At 31.7% G+C, this 23,924-nt stretch overlaps 1 pseudogene; it reads right to left on the minus strand.

Annotated features, from left to right (window-relative positions):
* Nucleotides 1–676: 676 nt before the first annotated feature.
* LOC128164960 (hemicentin-2-like) lies at nt 677–23,568 on the minus strand (annotated as a pseudogene).
* Between the last annotated feature and the right edge of the window lie 356 nt (nt 23,569–23,924).

Consider the following 23,924-nt stretch of genomic DNA (forward strand, 5'->3'; position numbering starts at 1 on the left):
AACTATATACAATGTAAAAACTGTAACTCTAAGGAATTTACACCTTTAACTACTCTTTGTAACGCAACATGATCAATACAACCATACTGATTGCATAGTTATATTACATATTATAGCATTGTATTTCCGTGATTTTCAATACTAATATCAAACACTTTTAAAAATTAAGAATTTACATTTTAGCAAGATGCTTGGATAAAGAAAAAGATTGTAAAATTAAAAATCATTATGTTTTTTTTTTTAAAGTAGTAGTTTTTTTTACATGTCTGTATATACTTCAATATAAACAATTATACCCCCTTGAGACTCCTCATCACTAAGGGTTTATTGTTTTAACAAATTTAAAATAAAAATTCATTGAAATAAACTATGGAGACGTACATTTGGTACGTTGAACTATCATTTTCTGCGAAATATTGGACACACCAAACATAATTCGTTTACAGTTGATGTATTTAATGCTTTAAAAATATTATTAACAATATATATATATATATATATATATATATATATATATATATATATATATATATATATATATATATATATATATATATATAATCGATACTACATATGTAAATTATGTGTAATAGAATACAAACTACCCAATTTAAATAAGCTGAATGTAAATATCTTACGGAATTAAAAAAACAGATGTTTTTAAAAAAATTATTTGATAATAACTAAATAACTAATAATGTATTAATTAAGTGGGGATTTCATTTTTCATTTTCGATAGGAATGGACCCCTTTCCAAATCATATTACCTACAAATGTTTCCTTATTTAATGTTAAGGACTATTTTTCTAAATATTTCCATTAAAAAATGCTGAACCTTTCTTTTAAAAAAAAACCTTGTATATAATCTGAAGTCTCTGTACAGTCCATAAAAGAACACTTTTTGTAACATTTACATGTAACATTCTTCTATATTAATTTCATAAAAAAGTGTATACAGAAGAAATATTTTCTGAGATCGTATCCATAACTATTAAAGGTTGTGAACTCCTCTAATCCCTATCCGTTCTCCGGGTGGACGACGAAAAACGCAAATCTAGCCATCCACAGAAACACAGAAAGATTCAATCTTTAAATGATGTGTTAGCGTATTCTTCAACGTCTTGTTCCAAACACCGTTCGTCAACTGAACCTGAAACAATCAAACTACAATCTTACTAGCCTCCATCGTTGCCAAAATTGATATCAGTAAATTAAGGTCGTTTTTGTAACAATTAGAATTGCAATCCGCGATAAATTTAATGCATGTTTAGTTTCAAGGTGTAACATTCATGAAGGGATAGCGTAAACTTCCCAACCCAATTAACAATGTTTGATGTTAATTCTAGTTTATAACTGATAGTTAATGCATGTTTCTATGTTTTGAAATATTAGAATAGAAGAACAACTAAAAGGACTTTGAAAAGATAATAGAATTAGAGTGTATTGCTACTTCTTTAAGTTCATTTAATTCAATTAAAATTAGTATTAATTTGATATGCTGCTTAGACATATGTTTTAATATTACCCATACCTTTCAAAATCGTTTTCCGGTCTTTAGAATCGCTTTGACTTTCAAAATCTTCAGAGCTAGACTTATGCGTTTCTTCATACAGTTTTCTAAAATACATCAAACATTATCAATTTCAGTATATCCTGTAATTTTAGATGTTCATAAATCTATGATAGATAGATAGATAGATAGATAGATAGATAGATAGATAGATAGATAGATAGATAGATAGATAAATGGATGGATGGATAGATAGATAGATAGATAGATAGATAGATAGATAGATAGATAGATAGATAGATAGATAGATAGATAGATAGATAGATAGATAGATAGATAGATAGATAGATAGATACTCATTGTGTCCTTGTATTTCTGAAACATATTAACAATAAAAGAAATCAACAATTTCAGTATGTGGATTAATATAAAGGTCACATTTGTACTACAAATGTACTATCAAATGTTCACATTGAGAAGGCAGAATGCTATTAATAAATATACCTGTCATTAGTACAGCCTCGTACTGGCTTCGATTTTCGTCTTTTGTCAACTCGTCATACATATTCCTGAAATCGAAGCACACAATGTTCACCAAAATTTAATTTAAAAACATCAGAAAATATCGCCGTTTCTTGTCTGCATAATAAGCTTTTCTTCTGAAAAAATAGTTTCCCTAGACAAAATGTAGCAAAAGTTATCTCCCGTTGGCGGCCATGTTGTAGGTCAATAGGCCTAAATTATTTTATTATTCAAACGATTTTAACTTGTTATATTATTATTTTCGTAAATAGCAATGTTTTTGTGATAAATAATTCATTTTGTAGCTTTTTTAAATTGTTGATTGGTTAGTTTGTCACAGAGTTACAACTCACTGTCGTGACCCACAATGTACAGCATAGCCAGCTAGTATTTAAAAAAAAATACAAAAAATACGTGTTTAATAGTTTAAAGATAAGTTAGCGTCACTCTGCACTTGTTCTAGCTAAACCCGTCAAGATTAAATATTTTACGAGATGAGAATTTTGTGGTCAAGATTCTTTCAGAATTCCAATTGATGAGGTGTATAAATTTAACTTACCTTTCCCTGTTTTCCTGTTGTTCTGGAATATTATGATGATTATATGTATGTAAGGAAAAGACAATGAAGTTTATATTAACTATAGTTTAACCCAAAAACTAATTTTAATGTAAATAAAATCATTTTTGGCGACAAATTTTGTAATAATACTGTATACTTGTGTGTAATTTATTAATATCTCTTTGTAAGTCAAGCTTGTAAAATAATGTTTGTGTGCATGTAAGGGGGTGCTCATAAACAACCATGGTCAAAATACTTTGTCATGTTACAGATGGTAATTTGCATTTGTGCACAGCAGGGTCACTGGGGGGGGGGGGGGGGTAGGTTTCAAGATTGTTAAACATCTTGAATCAATTAACATGTCCAGCATCCAATCATTTTTGTAATAAATTATTGTCTTATCAGAACCTGGCACATGTAAATTCTCTCATTCTTATTTTCTCTGATTTTGTTGCTGAAAGTTTTTGATTTACAATTTTAATTACAAATACACATGCACATACCAGACAGAGACATAATACATAAATGACAAGTCTATATACTCTAGTAATTTGTTTAAAATTTTGACCTTTCTTAAAAACGAAAAATAAAATGCGAGCAATATAGTGCTACATATTAAAAAAAAATAATCGAAGTAAAATATTTTTAATGCGCACCACAAAATGAACAAGAATTGCACAAATTTGTTTATTTTTGATTAACAAAAACATTGAACGCTACATTTCAATATTAATAAGCGGCGAGGGCCAATTAGATTTAGAAATATACCCGTACCCGCCTCACTATCAGGGCAATTTTTAAGGAGTCTGGATATTAACAAATTAGACAACAGATCGGCCTTAAACTTTTAAATATGATATTGTTTGTCATAAACTATTATTTAAACAAAAAGCTAAATATTTTGGCTATAAAATTTTAACTTTTTCCTCTATCTTTAGATATGGTCCTTTGTTTAAAGTAGGTTAAAAATCCTAAAAATGGCAAAGACCAACCAGTCCTAAGAGGCAAAGCCATCTGTTACCTTAGTTCTTCTTAGTAAAATTTGGTATAGAAACAGGTTTTGTTAATCCTTTTCTTCATTATTATATCACTCAAATGATCGGCAAAACTATAAAAGTGCGTATTGATAAACATTCACAAAAATAAACAATCAGAGATTTGAGATACAATCGAATCAAGCATCTCACAATAAGGCAAACACTTGATATGGCATTTATTCTTGTGCAACTCATATCAAGAATGTAATTTTAATAAAATCGAACTTACCAGATTCAACATGTCTTTGACTCATTTAAAACAATATACATATACAATAAACTGGAATTAGCACTTTCAGCAATTGAATTTTACATAATATTACCTGTTATGGCTGTATAGAAAGATGATTCTTTGTTTGCTTCCTTGCTGAAATAATTAGATAAAGAATGATATCTTAAAGGTATATGCAATTAAAATAATTTCAACATATTTACAAACTGTCTAGGCCTAGTTGTCACCCTATATTTAGTCATAAGTGAATCGAGAAAAATACATATACCATAAAACAGAATTGCTATTTTTTGCACGTAAAATTTTAAAAACAGTGTATAAAATGTATAAATGAAATAAATCAATGGATGCTTCGATTCTTATCTGGTTATCAACATACCTGTTTCTTTTATGGATTGCTAAAATCAATAAATTCAATGCAATCAAAATAAGCCTTGTAATATTTATTTTTGTTTAAGATACGCTAAACAAGATGTAATGAAATTTGTATGAGGTCAACGCCAAACGACTATTCAATTCAATATAATTTTTTAATTGCCATTCAAATTGAGGCCTAGTTTCACAAGTCTTAAAAACCTGGCCATGATTAGTTGTGACCTTTGATAAATAAACATATCTCAGAACTACAAGCCAAAAAATCAAAACTTTTTTTGAAAACTATATGAAATACGTTTAAGCTTTTTAAAGTTGAAATGAAAGCTAGAATTCTAACACACGTAAAAATTACAAAGTACTAAAATATATCTTACTTAAATCGCAAACATAACGTTTCTGTATTAGAAACACAATAAGAATAACAATCGTGATCAACAACAAAATCCCAGCAACACTTCCTGCAATCGTTCCGGTCTGACTATTTGTTGTTTCTGTTAATAATAATTCAATTTAATTAAGAAAAATATACAAAATATACACAAGCTGGAAAATATGTTAAAACAGTCAATTAGCCAACAATTAGTTAGGAATGATTGATAATAATTTTGTGTTTCGTAATTAATATTCTCTTTCGTTTATTCTGTGGATATTGACAACCTTTGGAAATATAGCTTTACAAAAATGTAGTAAAATATATGAACTTTTCTTTACTAAAAGCTAGTCTTTTTTGCAAGTTAAGATGAAAGGATGGATAATTTGTTGACTTCCCACTCCCCATACTATTCTAAACTGCATATGAATTTATTTATTATTACAAAAAAGTATGAGTGACAGCACTTACAGAAGACGATAAACACATTTCATGAATTCGGCAGAGTTAGCATTTGCATATAAAATATTTGATTGTTATTTAACTGCACGTGGTTAATGGTTTTCGAAGAATTGTTTGCCTGTTTACCGTTTAGGCATAATAGTAAATCTAAAATTATACTTTTATTTTGTGTGGTGATAGGGTCAAAAGAGAGAATATCTTGTTTTCGGAATTAATGCAAACAATATAATAAATATTGCTCCGCAAAAAGACATACAGAAATTAATAGTTACATGTACCAAGAGGTCAACAATTGCAAATCATTGGTGGATGTAGAAACTCAATTTTCAAGTTTTAAGGAATATTGAATTTACTATATGAACAAATATAGCCATAATATATAAATTTCAAATTAAGTTGGCTTATACATTTTACGGAAGATGTCACCTTGTTTATAATAACTAGGCACTTGATAAAACCGAAGACTTAATGATTAACATAAATTATCTCAATTAACCGATGTACAATGTATTTAAGCATTGAATGCTTATTTTAGGATTTCTTCCGTTCTTTAACTAACCTTTTGATGTCATGCAGCTGATGATGTTCGATATGCTAAATCCATAATTGTTTTGTGCAGAAACGTAAACACATACGCCATAGAAGGTTGAAGGTTTTGTACATATGCTTTGTGTATTTTATTTTCACCCATGTCTGGAATTTTAATAGACTGATTGCCTCCTTGTTGACCGTTTAAAGCAAAAACATCAAAAGTCTGATGATCGCCGCCATTAAAGGACGAAATCCATTGTACGGTGGCACGTGTTGCTTCACATGTTACTCCTATGTTTCTTGGATTATCTGGTTTTCCTTTGAAAATAACGAATATCTATCTATCTATCTATCTATCTATCCATCTAGCTATTTATATATCTTTCGCGCTTCCTTTCCCCTGTTGCTTTTTCATCTTATCAATAGTTCAAGTTGTACGTTGTTGTAAGAATGTATTTTAAAGAATGCACCATACATGATAAGATTGAAATTGATACATATTTTAATTGCTCATTGTAGGCCTATTGCATAAAACTAATGTTTTATATGCAAATTATACATACTATTAAATATAATAATATTTTCTTTTAATGTACATGTATAAGTAATTCAAATAAAATGACAGGTAACTTTCATTTGATCATTTAAGTGACACTTGCACATTATATATATATATATATATATATATATATATATATATATATATATATATATATATATATATATATATATATATATATATATATATATATATGGCTTTTAATACTATTTCAACTTAAACGTAAAATATCAAATTATTTAATCTATTTTAAACAAAAGATTATCAATTTAGTAAATAATTTTGTTTTTTGAATTATTTACCTAAGGACAAATTTTAAGCCAGAGTTTATACTGTATTTACTTACTTTGTTTGAAGATGTTGACAATTATCGTGGTTTCTCCATATAGGTTCCAAATTTTTAAGTGATAAGTTCCACGGTCACATTTGTTCACGGTCTTTTGATTGAAATTAATTGAAAAATTATTAATTGTATTCCTTGTGATAGTGTGCATCATCTGAGTGTCACTTGTTCCATTGATATAGTTTAATTCGTACTGAGGCTCTGGGAATGCAATAACTATGACTGAAAAATTCAGTACAGCAGTGTCTGTCACCCCCAAAGTTACATTAGAGTTGGCTACCGATGGCTTACCTATGAATGAATTTAAATCACTAAATTTTTTCAATTACCAAAAAAATTAAATGAAACATACTACGTAAAGAATTCCAAGATCTTTAGTTCACGTATTGTAAGGGTCTGATGTTGCTTTGAGGAAATATAATCAAACACACAGCTTACAATTAACCAAGAGTTCCACCAAGGCTGTAACGTTCCTTTCCACTTCGTTACTAGCAACAAGGGTGAAATTTGTTGCATCTGCACATGAGGCTTTCTCGATGATATATGTTGTATTCCTTACCAACAATTGACTTTGCAGTAACTGTTGTCCTCTATACCAGTACACATCTGCCAATGGATTGCTGACTATTGTTCGAAATAATATGACGTTCTCGCTTTCATTTACTAAAGTGCTAGGTTTATCTAATATTTCTGGCTTATCTGAAATATATCACAAAACATTGCAAGGAAGTGGATACTTTTGCACTCCCGAAGCTAACGTCGTTGCTCGTCAATACCTATGTTATGAACCGAAGTAATAATTCTTTTTAAGTGCAAATTTAATTGGATAAAAACAGAGCATTTACGTAAGATATATAATTAAAAATACTTACACTGTACGTCTAACAAAGTATTAACTGGTAAAGATGTCCCTACAGGGTTGCTGGCTGTACAATAGTATAAACCTGATCTGTCCCTCTGTATATGCTGGATTGATAAGGTTGATCCATTGTAAAGGACGTTGCTGGGATTGTCTGTTTTGTACCAACTCCATGTGATACTTGAGTTAGGATTGGCGGCAGTCACTCTACACTTCAATGTAGCTGCCTCGCCCTCTATAACTTTGTATGGACTTGGAGTATTTGCTGTCAAGTCTGGTCTATCTATTTCATTTTAAAGATTTACATGGATGACATAATCTTTTTTATGTTAATATCAATTGCATATAATTTTAATTTTTCTTACAATCTCTTACAAAATGTCAACTGTCTCTCCCAGTACGGTATGTTATAGTAAAGCTGTAGGAAATAATACATTTTATAAATACTTATTATGAACACATGAATACATACATGTGTACTGCGTGAATTTATAATGTTCACTCGTATTTTTTTTTTTACTTCTGCTTTACTTTTGCTACAGTTACCATCATTAACAAAGGTCAAAATTAGAATTATATTTACTTAAAACTAAAATTAACTTTTGTAATAAGATAAATTGAATTAAAACACGCAAAATGACAACACAAGTAATCGATTTTTATTCGACACTCGAAGCATAAATAAAATATTATCATTGAATTGTAAGTATAACTCACACTGTACGTCAATATTAATATCAACTACTTCTGATGTCCCTACAGAGTTGCTGGCTGTACAACTATACGACCCTGACCTGTTCCTCTGTATATTTGGGATTCTTAATGTTGGTCCATTGTGAATCATGGTACCAGGGCGGTCTGTTTTGTACCATTGCCATGTGATATTAGAACTTGGATTGGCGGCAGTCACTCTACACTCCAATATAGCTGCCTGTCCCTCTGTAACTTTGTATGGATTTAAAGTACTTGATGTCACTTCTGGTTTATCTACAATTGATATGCTTGCTTCAATATGTATTTCAATTCCTTATAAACTAAAACTGCTGATGCTATATCCTTGAAAAAGAACTGATGTAAACGCTAAAATAGAGTTATATATACTACTCACATAGTACGTCTACGTAAATCGTAAATGCTACCGATGTCCCTATAGAGTTGCTGGCTGTACAACTGTAGGATCCTGACATATTCCTCTTTATATTTGCAATATAAAAGACGGGCCTGTTGTAAAGCACACTGGTGGAACTGCCTGTTTTGTACCATTGCCATGTAATATTAGACCTTGGATTTGCATCAGTCAGTAAACACTCCAAAAAGTTGTCTGCCCTTCTGTAACTTTGTATGGATTTTGGGTACTTGATGTCACTTCCGGTTTATCTATGAAAAAGTTGTTAACATCATTGAGGAACTGCTATAATCCTTTTCTAAATATTAAGGTATTTCATGCATCAACATTTTATTCACAATAAGGGTTTTCTTTTTATTTAAAGTTTAATTATGAGTAATACAAATAATATACATATAATATTTGTGGACATTTTACAGATTAGTGTTAAATAAAGTAAACTATAATAATAAATCAATGATAACTCTAAATCTTTTTTTTAAAATGATATTCATACCTAGTTCCACTAGACAATTGGTTTTGAACAATGTGTTGCAGTCAATTACGAATATAATATCAACATATTTCCCTTTTGTATCGTTATTATCAAAAAATAGTTTGCTATTGCCAAAATGCACAATTAGCTTTATCAAAACAAAGGAAGCTATTAGGTATATAAACAGTACATACATGTAAATACGTTTTGGGATTGATTTTTTACGATATGAAAATGCAATAAAATCTAAAAACTAGTAAAACTATTTACATTGAACAAACGAGGATACCTTACTTTGAGATAATGTTACAACTTAAATTAGTAAAATTCAAACTTTTTCTCGTCAACGTTAATGGTTGTAGAGAAGTTACCACTAAACCCCCTTAGTATTTATTCAGATTTTTAAATCTTTAAAATAAGTCTGTAGCTGTGTAGTTTGACAGCTGTCCTGAGTGATTATAAAGGCGTTGTCATGTTCTTTGTATGAATACTTTTTAAACAAAATGGCATGTAGGACTTTATATTTATTGCTTTTATATCTTTTGGAAACATTTTGGCCAGTTTTGGGCAGAGACAAGCCAGTTCAAGAAATTTTTACATTCTTTTCTTCAAATGTACAAGATGGTCGCACATCCCCCTTTAAAAATCCAAATGAATATGCATTGCTTGACGTTGGTTTTTAGTTTAGTGGAAAGTCAAAGGTAAAAAAACGGTCTTAAATCGATATTTTTTCAAATTTTCCAGAACTTGTAATTTAGATCGAACACATGATTTGCTTAGACTGGTGCATGATACTTTGTTGATAAAACGAACCGAAATAGATGGAATAAAGTGCAATGGCATCTCTCACAGCGGCGGGAAATTTAAATTTAGCGTTCGATTTTCTTTATTTATCTATTGGTCCAGGGTTTTTATTGAAAACAAGCATTCTTAGAGTATTGCATAAGCAATACACGTCCCCTACCGGCTTGTAGAAATTTGTGAAAACAATGCACTGTTATGCAGAATATCATTTCTTACCGTCTACCCCGAATCAACAGACCAACCCGATAACGAACTCGATTGTAATAATACAAAATACCCTGCCGATTAAATCTACAACGCAATGCTTGGCACCTTTTTACAGAACTTTTTTGTTTGTTAGAAACAATAAAAGGAATGGTCCAAGTAATGCACGATATTATTACTGACTGCATACTTTCCTCGTTTATTCAATATCATACATGTACACACCGAACTCGATAACGAACCCGAACATTAAAAGAATTGGAATATAAAAAATGAATTTTCTCGAAAATATGTCAACCAGACGCTACATAAGTGTAAACTTGATCTGTAGTTTGACATTTTGAATCTGTTCAGGAAATTTCATATTAATCCTCAAACGCATAAAGAAAAAGAGTGTGGAAAACTGAAGTGGGACAGACAGACGGACAGACAGACGGACGGACGGACAGACGGACGCAGAGGAAAGCTATTGTCCCCTTCGGTGAAAACCGGTAAGGGACTAATAAATACGATTTTTAATTATAGTAGATGATGATTTTCTTGATTTATTGTACAAAATATTCTAGTTTCCTTTCCAATGTAAATCTTAATAGATTTCATGTTTGTTACAAAGTGGTAACTGAGGTATCTATCTTGAATGTAATGCTTAGCATAAAGGCTACGAACATCTACGTAATGGCTAAGTTAGCTTACCGTTCAACAGCATAGCTGCTACGTAGCCATATGTTGCAGCTACGTTTTTGAACGAAGCCCTAATTGACTGGGGCAGAACAAACAGTTAAATCTTGACTAGACAAAATAATTACAACCTTTTTAATTCTACAAATTTCCCTCACTTTTAATGTAAAAAAACAGCTTCACTTTATAATTGTTATAATTTTTTGATAAAATTTGTTCTGGTTTATATGCGAGAATCAATGAAAATACCTACAATGAAAAAAAGACATTCTGAATTCTTTGAACGCAAAGATCATTGTTTCTTACGTTTTAATTTTACTAAATTTAACAAAGATAAGAAATGGCAGATTCTGGAAATTTCTACAAAGTATTTTTTTCTGTAAACGTTTAGTTAAATTATGATACATCATGTTTGAATAAGTATACGTACACCAAACGGCCACTGAAAGCACCGTGGAAATTACACTGCGGCCTGGTATGTTGCTAACTGCACAATACACCTGTTTTTCATTGTCCATTTTGAAAACTAGAGTCTGTAAGGAAGATGCTGTTCTAACTAAACCACCAGATTCATCTCTTGTCGATGTTGATTGACTGGTTATGTCCGTGGATGATTTGTACCACGAAATATTAGCTGGTGGATTACAGTACGATGTTGTACAGGTTAGATTTATCTGTTGTCCGACTACAACTGTGATTGAATTCGGAGTTAACGTCACTGATTTCACAGGTACTGTAGAGTTTAAAAATAAAAAAATAAATCTAATTGACACAAACAATAAAATCCTAAATCGACCATAACTTTGTCTTTCAGTCTATTTTTTAAAGAAACTTTTTATTTGATTCTATTTGATAATACCATGTATTAACCAGATCACAGCTAGCAGCAACTAAACCCTGAAAACTAGCAGCCAATTAGGAAAACTATCAAAGCACTGAGAGTACACGAACAAAAAATTAAATTTAACTTTATTAATGACGTACTTTATTTAATAAAACATTAATGCATGAATAATTTGTATGAGCATTGACAACTTCGAAGGCAATAAAGCTCGCCTAGATAAGAATTATGAATGCGTTTGTGTTTAATGGTAGGGTGTGGAACCTATAGGGATACTAAACTCCGTCCTGATTGTAAGCCTTTGTGGGTACCACCATATGGTTCTCACTGGTTTTAACTCATGTCAAAGGCTTGTATCTTCTTAGATTTTGCTCACAATAACTCAAATATATTTTTATAACAGTAACCTCAAATTACTGCGCATAAAAAAAAAATGAACATTCGAATGTATTCATAACAAGCATTAAAGGAAGTCATCTCAGACCCTTTTAGGGGTTCGAGAAGACGTAAATGCTTGTTATGAATACATCTCGAGATCCACTTTAAAATCCTAGGCTTTACAAATTTTTGTGATATATATCATAGGGGATCTAGGCCTTAACATGAGCTCAAACCGCTAGAACTCTTGGTGGTAACCCTACATGCCTAATGTAAGGTTGAGAAAAGATCCCCTCTCCTTCCAAGCATTAGTTTGATGCACACTTAAAAGATAAAGGGGGCAATTGTCCACCTTTTCCCCCTAAATCGTTGTGAATGATAAAAAGGGGCAAAGTTCGGATAAACAAATTGGGTACTTTCAGGGACTTGAGCTGACGTTTTATACAAATGTACCTAATATGGAAACTAGTACATCTAAAGGTTCAGTTCTAAATCTTAGTAAATAGAAGCTCATGTGATAAATAACCACGGTAATACATGTATAAGCTCTTAAAAATTATCACCAACTCTTGCAACCACCTGATTGAACCCCTATAGCTTATATTTGACGCCAGAAAAGTCCTATGTATAGAAATGAGTGATTAAATGGCCTAATTTTCACCCTTATTATATTGTAAAATGCTAGAATTCGACTATATTCGGATGAGCTAAACGGTACTTTAAAGTGGCAAGACACCCTCATACGCTTGTTATTAATACCTCTGTATGTCCTCTACAAACCCTTGGGTTTCTAAGTTCTTGTGATCAAACGCAAATGAGAAATAAACCGCTGAAATTGCTTCAAGCAACGGGCACTACCTGGTGGTACCCATAAAACCAAAATTTGAGACCGGAAAATTGTACATGTGTAGCGTTATAGATCCACTGAACTACCTTGGTATATAATTGATGCACTCTTCATAGAAAATAAAAGATAATGGACCACATGTTACCCCTATATTATTCTGAATTGCAAAAAAAGAACAATATTCAGATAAGCTTAACGGAATTTTTCATTGGTCAAAGTGCTTATTATGAATACCTCTTAATGTTCTTTTCTTAATCTTAAAAGTTTTAAAAATCTTGTGAACAAAATCAATTTAGATATAAACCCCTGATATTAACTCCAACTTATGAGCACTACCTTGAGGTACCCTTACAGCCCAATAAGAGACCGGAGATTTAAGTCTATAGATCCCGTTCACTGCCCTGCTATTTATATGATGCACACTTCAAAGAGAAAGGAGATAATGGATCACCTTTTATCCCTATATCATTGTGAAACGCTAAAAAATGCAAAAGTTTAGGTGAGCTAATTGTACACTTTTGGAAGTCTTAAGCGCCATTTAACGCTTATCAAGATTATCAATTAAGGTCCTCTACGAAATCCTAGTGTTTCAAGTTCTTGTAATCAAACTGAAATGAGATATCAACATCTGAATTGACCCCGAAGCCAAGGGTGCCACCTGGTGGTACCCATACAACCTCAATTTAAGACCGAAAAATAGCCCTATAGGTTTCATACCCTGATCTTATATTTGTTTTTTGCACACTTCAAAGAGAAAGAGGATAATAGACCACGTTTACCCCTCCATCATTGTAAAATGCTAAAACATGCCAATGTTCGAGTGAGCTAACTGGACCCTTGTATGGGTCATAGGCGCTATCTAACGCTGATTTTGAATATCCATTGAGGTCCTCTACTTAACCCTAGTGTTCTCAAGTTCTTGTGCAAGTCCGATATAAACCGCTAAAATAAGTCCGAACCCCTCGGAATCAATTGGTGGTTCCCCTTCAGCCGAAATTTGAGACCGGGAAATTATAGCCCTATAGGTCCACTACACTGCCCTGGAATCTGTTTGATGCACACTTCAAAGAAAATCGAAATAACCAATAACCCTGTGAAATGCTAAAAAATAACCAAAGTTAAAGTGAGCTTAAAAGTCTCTTGAATATATTCTAGCAATTTTTTTCTCGAAAGTTCACATCAAAACATGGCTGACACAAAATGATCCTAAATTCACCTTTAGATTTCAGCGGTTTTGGTTTGCCACAGAGGCTTTTTTTTATGAAAATAAAATCAAATTGTAAGATGTCTAGATCTGATCGTCGCATTTTTGTTATACCTGTAATACGAGGACTTTTTGTATTTTCAATGCATATGGAGAAAATAAACAGAAAGGGGAATCAATTTTTAAGCACACGTTTAGACATACCAATATTCATTTGAATTTTATTAAACACAAACGTATTTATAATTCTGATACAGGCACCTTTACTGCCTCAGGAGTTGCCAATGCTCATAGAAATTATTCATTCATAAATCTTCTTGATATTTAATAATGCCGATAGTAATGTCAAATATAATTTTCTGTTCGAGTAATCTGCTGTTAATAATTTTGTAAGGGATAAAAAGTGGCTTGGTAGAACATATACTGGAATCCGTTATATATATTTGTTATATATTTGTTTGGAGGGATTTTAATGATATTAAGGTATTCAATATAAGTTAGGTAATTCAAATTCATTTTTGTTGTTGGGAATATTGAAAATAGTTAAAACTGACATGATTGTTTTATATCTTTTGTAAGATCAGTTCTTTTACTTGTGTTTCATTTCTCTGACTCCCTTCATTCCTATTTCTCATTGATTAAGTCAATGTAAAACTTCTTAGTAATTAAATAAAAAATATGCTTTAAAAAAACCAAAACTTTTTTCTGAAGTTTACACTACAAACACCAAGCTGCATACATAATTGTAAGTTTGATTTTTACATTATATATACGTATTTCAGCATTAAGGACACACGCGACGTTCCCCAGTTTTAGATATTTTAGTTGCATTAAAATCTGTTAAAGCCCGAAAACTGAAAGTGCATTTCTAGGCATTTGTTTAGTTAGACTATTTAGAATTTTTCTGTTATTGCATAAAAATATGTGCGAAATGCAATTCAATCCAGTTGGGAAAATTTCATATAAGGTAAATATAAGATGTTTAAATTATTTAGTGGAAATCTTTAAATTGCGGAATTAAAAAAAATGAAAATAAAAAAAGAAAGGTTACGTCTTACGTTAAACAAAAAAAGCTATCAATGAATAATGAATAACAATCACTTCAATTTGTCCATTATCATTAATATCATAAATTGAATAAACACATGCATCTACATATATTGGTAGAACTGTAAAAATATATCAAGAACATAACATCCACAAATATTATTTCCAGCCCCCCCCCCCTCCCCCCCCCCCCCAAAAAAAAAGAAAAAAAAAGAAAGAAAATTTGTCACATACCTATGACTGTGAAATTAACACTGTTACTGTTTGAATAAAGCGACTTGCAGGATAAATGTTTCCCGTTCCAGGTCCAAGGAACGTTGACCTGTATACTAAACACTATTTCGTTGGTACAGGAACCATTGTAACGAGTTACACAAGAGTTTTTTGTATTTTTACATACTCCATTGTCCGGTTCCACCGTACATAATGTATTTAATCCATCTGAAAACATCACAATGACTGGAGGAGATGGGTTAGGATCTAACGCACACTGTAGGGTCACCTGCTCATTAACTTCAACGATATTGGACGGGTGGACTGTAAGTGTGATGCCAACTGAAAAGAAAACCCTCATTTGTAAAAATTAAATAAAACAAACCTGGTGTGTTAATATGTCAAGCTAAGGTCACATACATGCACACTGCAGGCTCTATTGCAAGCATTTTTATCATGTTAGTAAACATTAAAAATAAATCAATTTAACAAAGTTGAGATGTTGTCTCCGTTGAATCCTTTATTGATAGATTTGCATGCGTGTAAGTGTTTTTCTAACTGCAATATTAATCTAATTTTACATTTATTTTAACAAATTCAATCAGTCGAAAGAAAAATTAGATAAACAGAAAGAAAAATTAAAAGATAAAATGATTATCTCATACGTTTCTGTATGTAAATGGCGTTTGTATTTCTAAATGCTATTCAACACGCTGCCATGTGTTTATGATATAAAAATAATTTACTTCTTTATAGATCAAAATGAGTTGTAATTCTGTATTTATTTTCTATCTCTTACTTTTTTAACGTGATAAAAGTCACTTATTATTGTGATGTAAATTGTACGAAAGCCGAATAGGGCCACATAAAAAATATTTTTATCTCGTAATTACGAGAAAAGAACTCGTTATTACGAGTTAATTATCTCGTTATTACGAGAAAAGATCTCGTAATTACGAGAAAAGATCTCGTTATTTTGAGACAATTTTCTCGTTATTACGAGAAAAGATCTCGTTATTACAAGATAGTTTTCTCGTTATTACGAGAAAAGATCTATATAAAATGGTGCGTTTCTGAAAAGAATTCGACTGGATCACCCTTTCAATCTATCTTTTTCATTACAGGAACGTTGATTCAATTTTGATTAGACATAATTAACTCGTAATAACAAGATCTTTTCTCGTAATTACGAGAAAATCATTTCGTAATAACCAGATAATTAACTCGTAATAACCAGATATTTTCTCGTAATAACGAGATCCTTACTCGTAATATCGAGATAATTAACTCGTAATAACGAGATAATTAACTCGTAATAACGAGATCTTTTCTCGAAATTACGAGATCTGTTCTCGTAATTACGAGATAATAACTCGTTATAACGAGATAATTAACTCGTAATAAGGAGATTTTTTACTCGTTATTACGAGATAAAAATATTTTTTTAAGTGGCCCTATTCGTCTTTCGTAAAATTGAGCGATTTCAACAAAGATTCCTGAATCTTCAGCTCGTAAAAAATATGTTTGTACAGACGTAGAAGAATTACTTAAGCCTATTTCTTATAATCAATGAAAGTTAACATGGTTTGTACATGTAGAACTAAGAGACGCCATACATGGACGCCTGTATTTATTATCTAGGTTTTACAGTCCCAAAAACTTTCGACTTCCCCAAAATTATAACTTGTTCAGTGCTTATTCACAGTGCGTTTATTGTGCATTGGGCGTTCGCTAAGCGTGAGTCTAGAGTTAACAGTATTTTACGCATCGTCCAACTATCCTTTTTGCTCTCTGCTTATCAATCGTTCCGCTTTCATTATCCGCTAATTTTTTTCATTGTCATTCGGAACTTCGAAAAGGAAAGTCAATAACGAAAAAAGTACGATTCATAATTACGAAAACCAATTTATTAAAATGCTGTTTCATCATCAATTTGCACGAGCAAAAGCTACAAAAATTAGAATTTAGTGCAACCGAAAAATTTAGATTTGAACTGTACAGCTCCTTTCACAATCGGCGCCTCAGCACTTTACAACATTTTGCGATCGGATTTTTTTTGCTTTGCATGAGCTATCGCATACGTTGCATGAGCTCTCGCTTTTGTTGCATGCAATTTCGTGATCGCATCAAGTCTCCTCAATATAGTGGACTATTCACACACCTGCGAATGTGTTCGGAATGTTTTCTTTATCGTTGATACATAAGTAACAAATCCAGAGGTGCTCGAATGAAAGTTCACTAGACTTCACCGAGATTTGTTCAGTTCCTGTGAAATTTCGAGCGGAAGTAAAGTGTTCGGATAATATTCTCAAAATACGTAAGTACTGGTCGTTTTTCATATCATATCCTACTTTGATTTATGTTAAAACGGGAAAAGCTTTCAAAATGTATGTCTTATTTCACCATCTATCAGTTATGTATATTAAACGATAATATTCAGAACAGAGTTATCGTTCGTGTTCAACCACGTGTAGAGTGGTTGAAGTATATTAATAAAATCATAGCCATGTTTGATGCTTGTGGTGTGCAATACCATGTTTTAAAAAAATAATCGGTGTCTGTTTTGCATTAAAACTTAGTATATCGAGCCATTTTCAAGGAACATTCTGCATAAAATGGTAAAGTCTGTTTCACTATTGATGTTATTACTAGGTCAGGCGTGGATCGAAAATTAATCCTCAGGAGGGATCTCTTTTAAACATGTTAGTTGTTGCAACAGTAAAGTCTGTTTCACTATTGATGTTATTACTAGGTCAGGCGTGGATCGAAAATTAATCCTCAGGAGGGATCTCTTTTAAACATGTTAGTTGTTGCAACAGCAGACAAAAACTAATTTTTGTATGGTCACATTTAATTCTAGAAAACATTTAATTCACCAATTGATTAAGATAAAGTTTAAAATCAATAAACCTCTCGATTTTATATTTGACTACAAGAACCTAGATACTGTGAAATAGACTTTATACACGAGGTACGATTTTTACTGCGAAACTGAAAGGGTCAAATAAAACCACGTGGTCTAAAATTTGAATGACAATAACATTCGCAGGGGTGATTCAGACGCGACCGAATGCGATCCAAATTATTACAATGCAACGCACGAACATTATTACGAACGGTTTAAAACGTTTTGTGTACCCGCAAGAGCAATGCACGATTCTTAAAGATCGTTAGATAAATTGCAGCTGTTTGTGTGTCTGTTGTGCGACCATGAGACGGTTTATTCCCACGTAGCTAAAATTCTTAAATTCTTATTCCCATCTAGCTAAAATTGTGATTTTCACACCTGAGTGAGCATTGAGTAAAGTCTGTTTTAGGTCTGAACGAACTGTATAGTAATCACCTGTGATATATAGTTACATGTATATATTCTTGACAATATGGATCTACGGTGTTTTAAAAATTTAGATTTGAGTTCTAAGAAAAATGAAATAATAAAATAAATCTATTAGGCCTGCAATGGCAAACAATTGTTTAAATAAACAACACACCACCGAAATTGATGGCTTAACTAGATCATATGAAACTTCAATCAAACTAATTAAATTTCATTAAATGCTATACCATTAACTATCTTATACATGTACATAAAATGTAGTTTATGTTGTGTTCTTCTTAGATGTAAAGGTTCCCAGCCCAGTCCATCATACAAACATGATCTAGATGAATTAACTCTAAACCCAGAAATAATTCTTGCAGCTTCTACCTGTACCTGTTTGAAGCATAAAAGCAAAATGAAAATTATAAAGGAATTTCTATCTGTGACATGTTTCAGTAATCTAAGTATATTCAGCCTCTTACATGTCTTTTATTGTATATTTTTTTACTATAATATATGATTAGTCCAAGTTCCATCAACCTGAAAATGTCCTCCTAAATGTACATGAGCATTTGATCAACAGCCAAAAATTTGGTATAATTTTTTTTTCAAGATCTTCAATAAGAGACAAAGAAGGGGTAATAATTTCCTTATCAACAATAGAAAACAGGAGTATTGTATCATCAGTAAATAATCTAATGTTATTTAATATGCTATCATCAGTATCATTAATATATATCAAAAACAAAAAAGGGTCAAGCACGGATACTGACCCTTGTGGTATCCCAGATTCATTTTCCATCTCAAAACCAGTCAGTTGAGACTATGAGATACATGTACATTTTCTGCTTAAATAACAATTATCTGAGTTTGTAAAGTTTTATAAGTAGATGAAAAACCTTCTAAATTTGTTGATGTTTATCTGTTTATTGTCTATCGGTAAGATAAGCTTTCACCCAAGGATATTTGCACTAAAAAGTAATTTTTTTCAAACTAACATGCTTAAAAAAGTTGTGTACATATATATGGTATTCAATAACAGCTATAACCACTAAACAGATTTTGTTGTTGACTATGATTGTATTTTTAAAAAAAAATGAATGTCTGTTTTCCTACTCATCAAAAGAATAAATATTAAGTAATTTTACTTAGAATAAAATTTAGCTACGATCAATCTTAGAACTAACCCTTTTTATTTCTGAAAATTAACTTCTTTTACAGATATTTAATTATTTATTTTAAAATTTTAAACTTAATCTTAAAAAAATGCCTGTTAATTTACTTAAGGTCAATAATTGAACAGACTACAATTCACCTGTTATTAATTTCCTTTGTTGTTTGACACCCTTACCTGTGCAACATTCCCACTTAGCTAAAATCAGTCATTCATAAAATATTCAGAATTTTAGCTAAAAGGGAAGACACCCATGAGACTATTGCTCAGCGTGTTTCTTGTAATCTTGCAATGATAATCTATCATTGCAAGATTGATCCGTTTCATTTTACATGCTTTGTCACTTGCATATAATGGATACAGGGTAATTTTCGCCCCATGACATTTTCGCTTCTACTTACGGCTTAGGTTCGTCTTGAATTTGCCTAAACAATGTTGCAGTAAAAGGGTGATAATATGAGACATTGGGATTAAGCAGGTCTTAATCTGCTAACTGACAAAAACGCGAAGTGAGCGAAAATAAAACGGCGGCGAAAAGGTACCTTATACAGTACACACTGTATAGGCGTATCTGTCTCAGGCCACAATTGACCCTGAATTTGGCTATTGCTTTTGTCATCTTCTTGGGCGGTATCTTCTCTTGCATTCAACCATTTCTACAGAAGAGTTTCGGAAACGAGCGGTATATATACCCCCTCTGACCCACACGAGCATTCATACGATAAAATGCGAGATCAGACGATCGCTGCTCGTCCAATTGCATTGGCGCACGTTCAATCGCTCGATCATCTGGTCAATCGTGCGATCCTATCGCATTATCTTACAACACTCGTTTTCATTGTACAACAGTTGCATATAGGTGCAAGATATGTCGCAAGATTCAATGCATTTACATCGCACAATAGTTGCTCTGAATCGAATCGTGCGAGTTTCTTACGACTACTTTTCAAATGCTAATATTTTGGTAACAGTTTACGAACCATATCTATTTTTTTCGATGGCACGAATATTTTGTCGCTTCTCGTGCACCTATTGTAAAAGGTGCTTAAACTGTTGCATAGATAATCCTATTTGATGAAGTATTCGTACGAAATTTGCACGATCTATAGCTACCGCTGTGCAATGCAAACGCATTAAATTATGCGACTGTTGTACAATGAAAGCGAGTGTTGTAAGATAAAGCGAAAGGATCGCACGAGTGATCAGATGATCGGGCGATTGAACATGTTCCAATGCGATTGTACATGCGGTGTTCGTGCACTCATGTGTCCATGGTACGAGTATCAATGAGAGTCAGTGGGAGTATAAACATCAATGGTCAATTGTGATCTAAGCAGAGATGCTTAAACAGGGTACATGTATATATACTAGTAGCAAAGCATGACAAATTGAAGCTGTTTAATTAAACAAGGATAGTAAATCCTTCAAAACATAAGCAAAGACAGCTACAATTCATCTTTTGACCTTTAAAGGGGAAGGACGCTAAAAATATGTTGTACAAAAAATCAATAAATTATCATCTACTATAGTTGTAAATCTATTTATTTTCCTTAAAAAAAACACCTCGGAACAAAGAAGAAATCAAGAAAATCTATCGCTTAATTTAAATTTCCCACCATTGAACTTTAATCTATGACGTCACAAAATTTATTCCGGTTTGTTTTATCAACATAGCATCAATATATTAGCAAATCGTGATATTCGCTCTAAATGACAAGTTCTGTAAATGTGAAACATATCAACTTGAGACCATGCTTTTATCATTGACTTTTCACTAATTTACAAACTAACCTCAAACAGAGCATGTTCGTTGTAATCTTAAAGCGGAGGTTAGTGTCGGAGATGGAGGAATTTTAGTGTAGAATTATCGTAAAAAATGTCCTCCGTTGTTATTTCGACATGGTAATTCCGACTTTAGAGAAAGTATTTAAACATCCTGATTACAATTATAGCATACCTATTTTAATAGCAAAGAACTTGACAAGGAATAAAAATTTACTCGATACTTTTTTCAACTTTAAATGATAGGAGATTTACAGCTGTCATTTAGTTCATAAAAATTCATATATTTATGCATGCATGTATTTATTCTTCAGATTGACGTGTGAACCCAGACATTTTTAATTTTCTTCCCTCGATTACTTGAGTAACAGATAGGCACACGTTTGCGGTTTACTCAGAGCACTCATTTAATCTATGTTTACATTGTATATGTAAAACCGGAATAGATGGTGTGACCTCAAAATAATTTAATTTTTGGTTTTTAATACAAAAGTGTTCTACATCATGTCAGTCTCCAGTAGATACGATTTTTATAACTTCAAACGTGCGTTGGAACTTAGTTATGTTTTTTTTTTCAAAACGGCATGACTACATGTGATAATTTAAACAACTTTATTGATATAAAGAAAATATCTGTATGACTTTCTTTCTCCTTTAAAAATTGTGCATTTCTCATTCTATACTACAAAACCGTTGTAAAACGTTCAAACTGATGTTCGTGTGTTGGATTGCGATTATTTTGATTGCGTTTGGTGGCGTCTGAATAGTGTGAATGTTCATTAGGATTTAATGCAACCTCAAAAACATGTGCAACGAATGCGAGACATCGTTCAATGTATGCAAGCTTACTTGCAAAGATGAAACATTTTTATCGTCAAATGTTGTAAAGTACTTGTACGCTAATTGTGAAAAGGCCAAATTAAACGGAATTGTCGCTGTATAATCAAGACATGTGGCCTACGGAGACTGGTTTGAAATCAATAACCAATCATGTCTACCTTAAAATTCTAAAGTCGGTTTCTTTAGCCAATAACCAATATCTGTTTAAGGTAAAAGTTATTCCAAGCATTTCACATTTAGATTTATTTTTTTAAACAGTTGTCAATATTTCTATGCAAATGATATTTTATATTCTAGGAATAATCCGGGTCTTCACGTGATTGTCGAGTTTGAGTTGTATTCGTACGGTCAGATATTGTTTTCGCGTGGGGTGTACTAGAGTTGTAGAACCGGCATGTGTCGGGTGCGGTAGCTAAGTACGCATGTGTGAATGTTAGTATAAATGCCTTTTACTAATTTTTCTATTAATTTCCTACGACAACACGACATAGATGTATGATCTCCTGCGAGACATCATCACTAAAGCGGCATTCTTTAGAAATTCCTTACGGGATCTATGGATTAGTTCTGGTAAAACGTATGTCCATACTTATTTAAATAATTAAAACTAAGCAATTAATATTGCGTGAGTGCAGTGTACGAGCATTTCATTTTCATTCTATGTCATCTTCGCTCTATTTTACTATACGTAAATCATCTGTAATAATCAACTGTTGTGAACCTTCCTCAATTGACTTGGGTTATTTATATTCCGTTTATATGTGGACGACTCCGCCACATGTAAATGTAACATCAAACAATGTCTTTCCATATCACTTCTTCCTGATTTTTTTTTTGGCCCGAGTTTTAAAGAACATATAACTCAAGTATTTACAAAAGAAATATGATATACTTCCTTATTTGGTATCTTTTTAAAATGAATTCATCATTGTCATCCAGATTATATAAAGTTTACACAAATACATTGCAATTCTATCACAATGTTATCGATAGTATAAAATGAAACAAAACAATTGAATAAATAAATAAAACACACAAAAATTTCCTGTGCATTGAGTTCGTAAGTTTTCTAACCACCTATTTTTTTCATTTGTAATCTCGGGATTTTGTTGAGTTGATTAAAAGTTGTTAAAATTAACCCTTACCAACAAAACGAATCATGGTCAACCACCACACTAAACGTCCATTAATACATTTAAATCCAAAAAGCATATTGTTTTAAGAACTGGTTGATCTCAAACGAATAAGAAATTTTCCCCAAAAAGCCTAAGTTTTTCAACAGCCAAACAAAAAAAGTATTCAGGAAGTCAAAACATTGTATGGAAACACGTGGGTAAAGTAAACAAACAGGAAATTATAAATAAATTTGAAAACATATATAGCTAATTAAAAAACGAACCCGATTAAAATCAAACAGTTCTAGTAAATAACAAAAAATAAAATAAAAATAGAATTGGTTACTTTGTTGGTCATAAGAAATCATTTAGCCATAAAATCCCAATTCATGTTGAAAATAATATTTGAAACAAGTAATCATGGTTGAAAATATATGGCTAGCCTTGTGACATTTCTATTTCAATTTGTGTTTTGTACGTCAAATAAACTGGTAAAAAAAACACATTCTATTTTAAAT

Source organism: Crassostrea angulata, chromosome 10 (genome assembly GCF_025612915.1).
Source record: "Crassostrea angulata isolate pt1a10 chromosome 10, ASM2561291v2, whole genome shotgun sequence".
Lineage (NCBI taxonomy): Eukaryota > Metazoa > Mollusca > Bivalvia > Ostreida > Ostreidae > Magallana > Magallana angulata.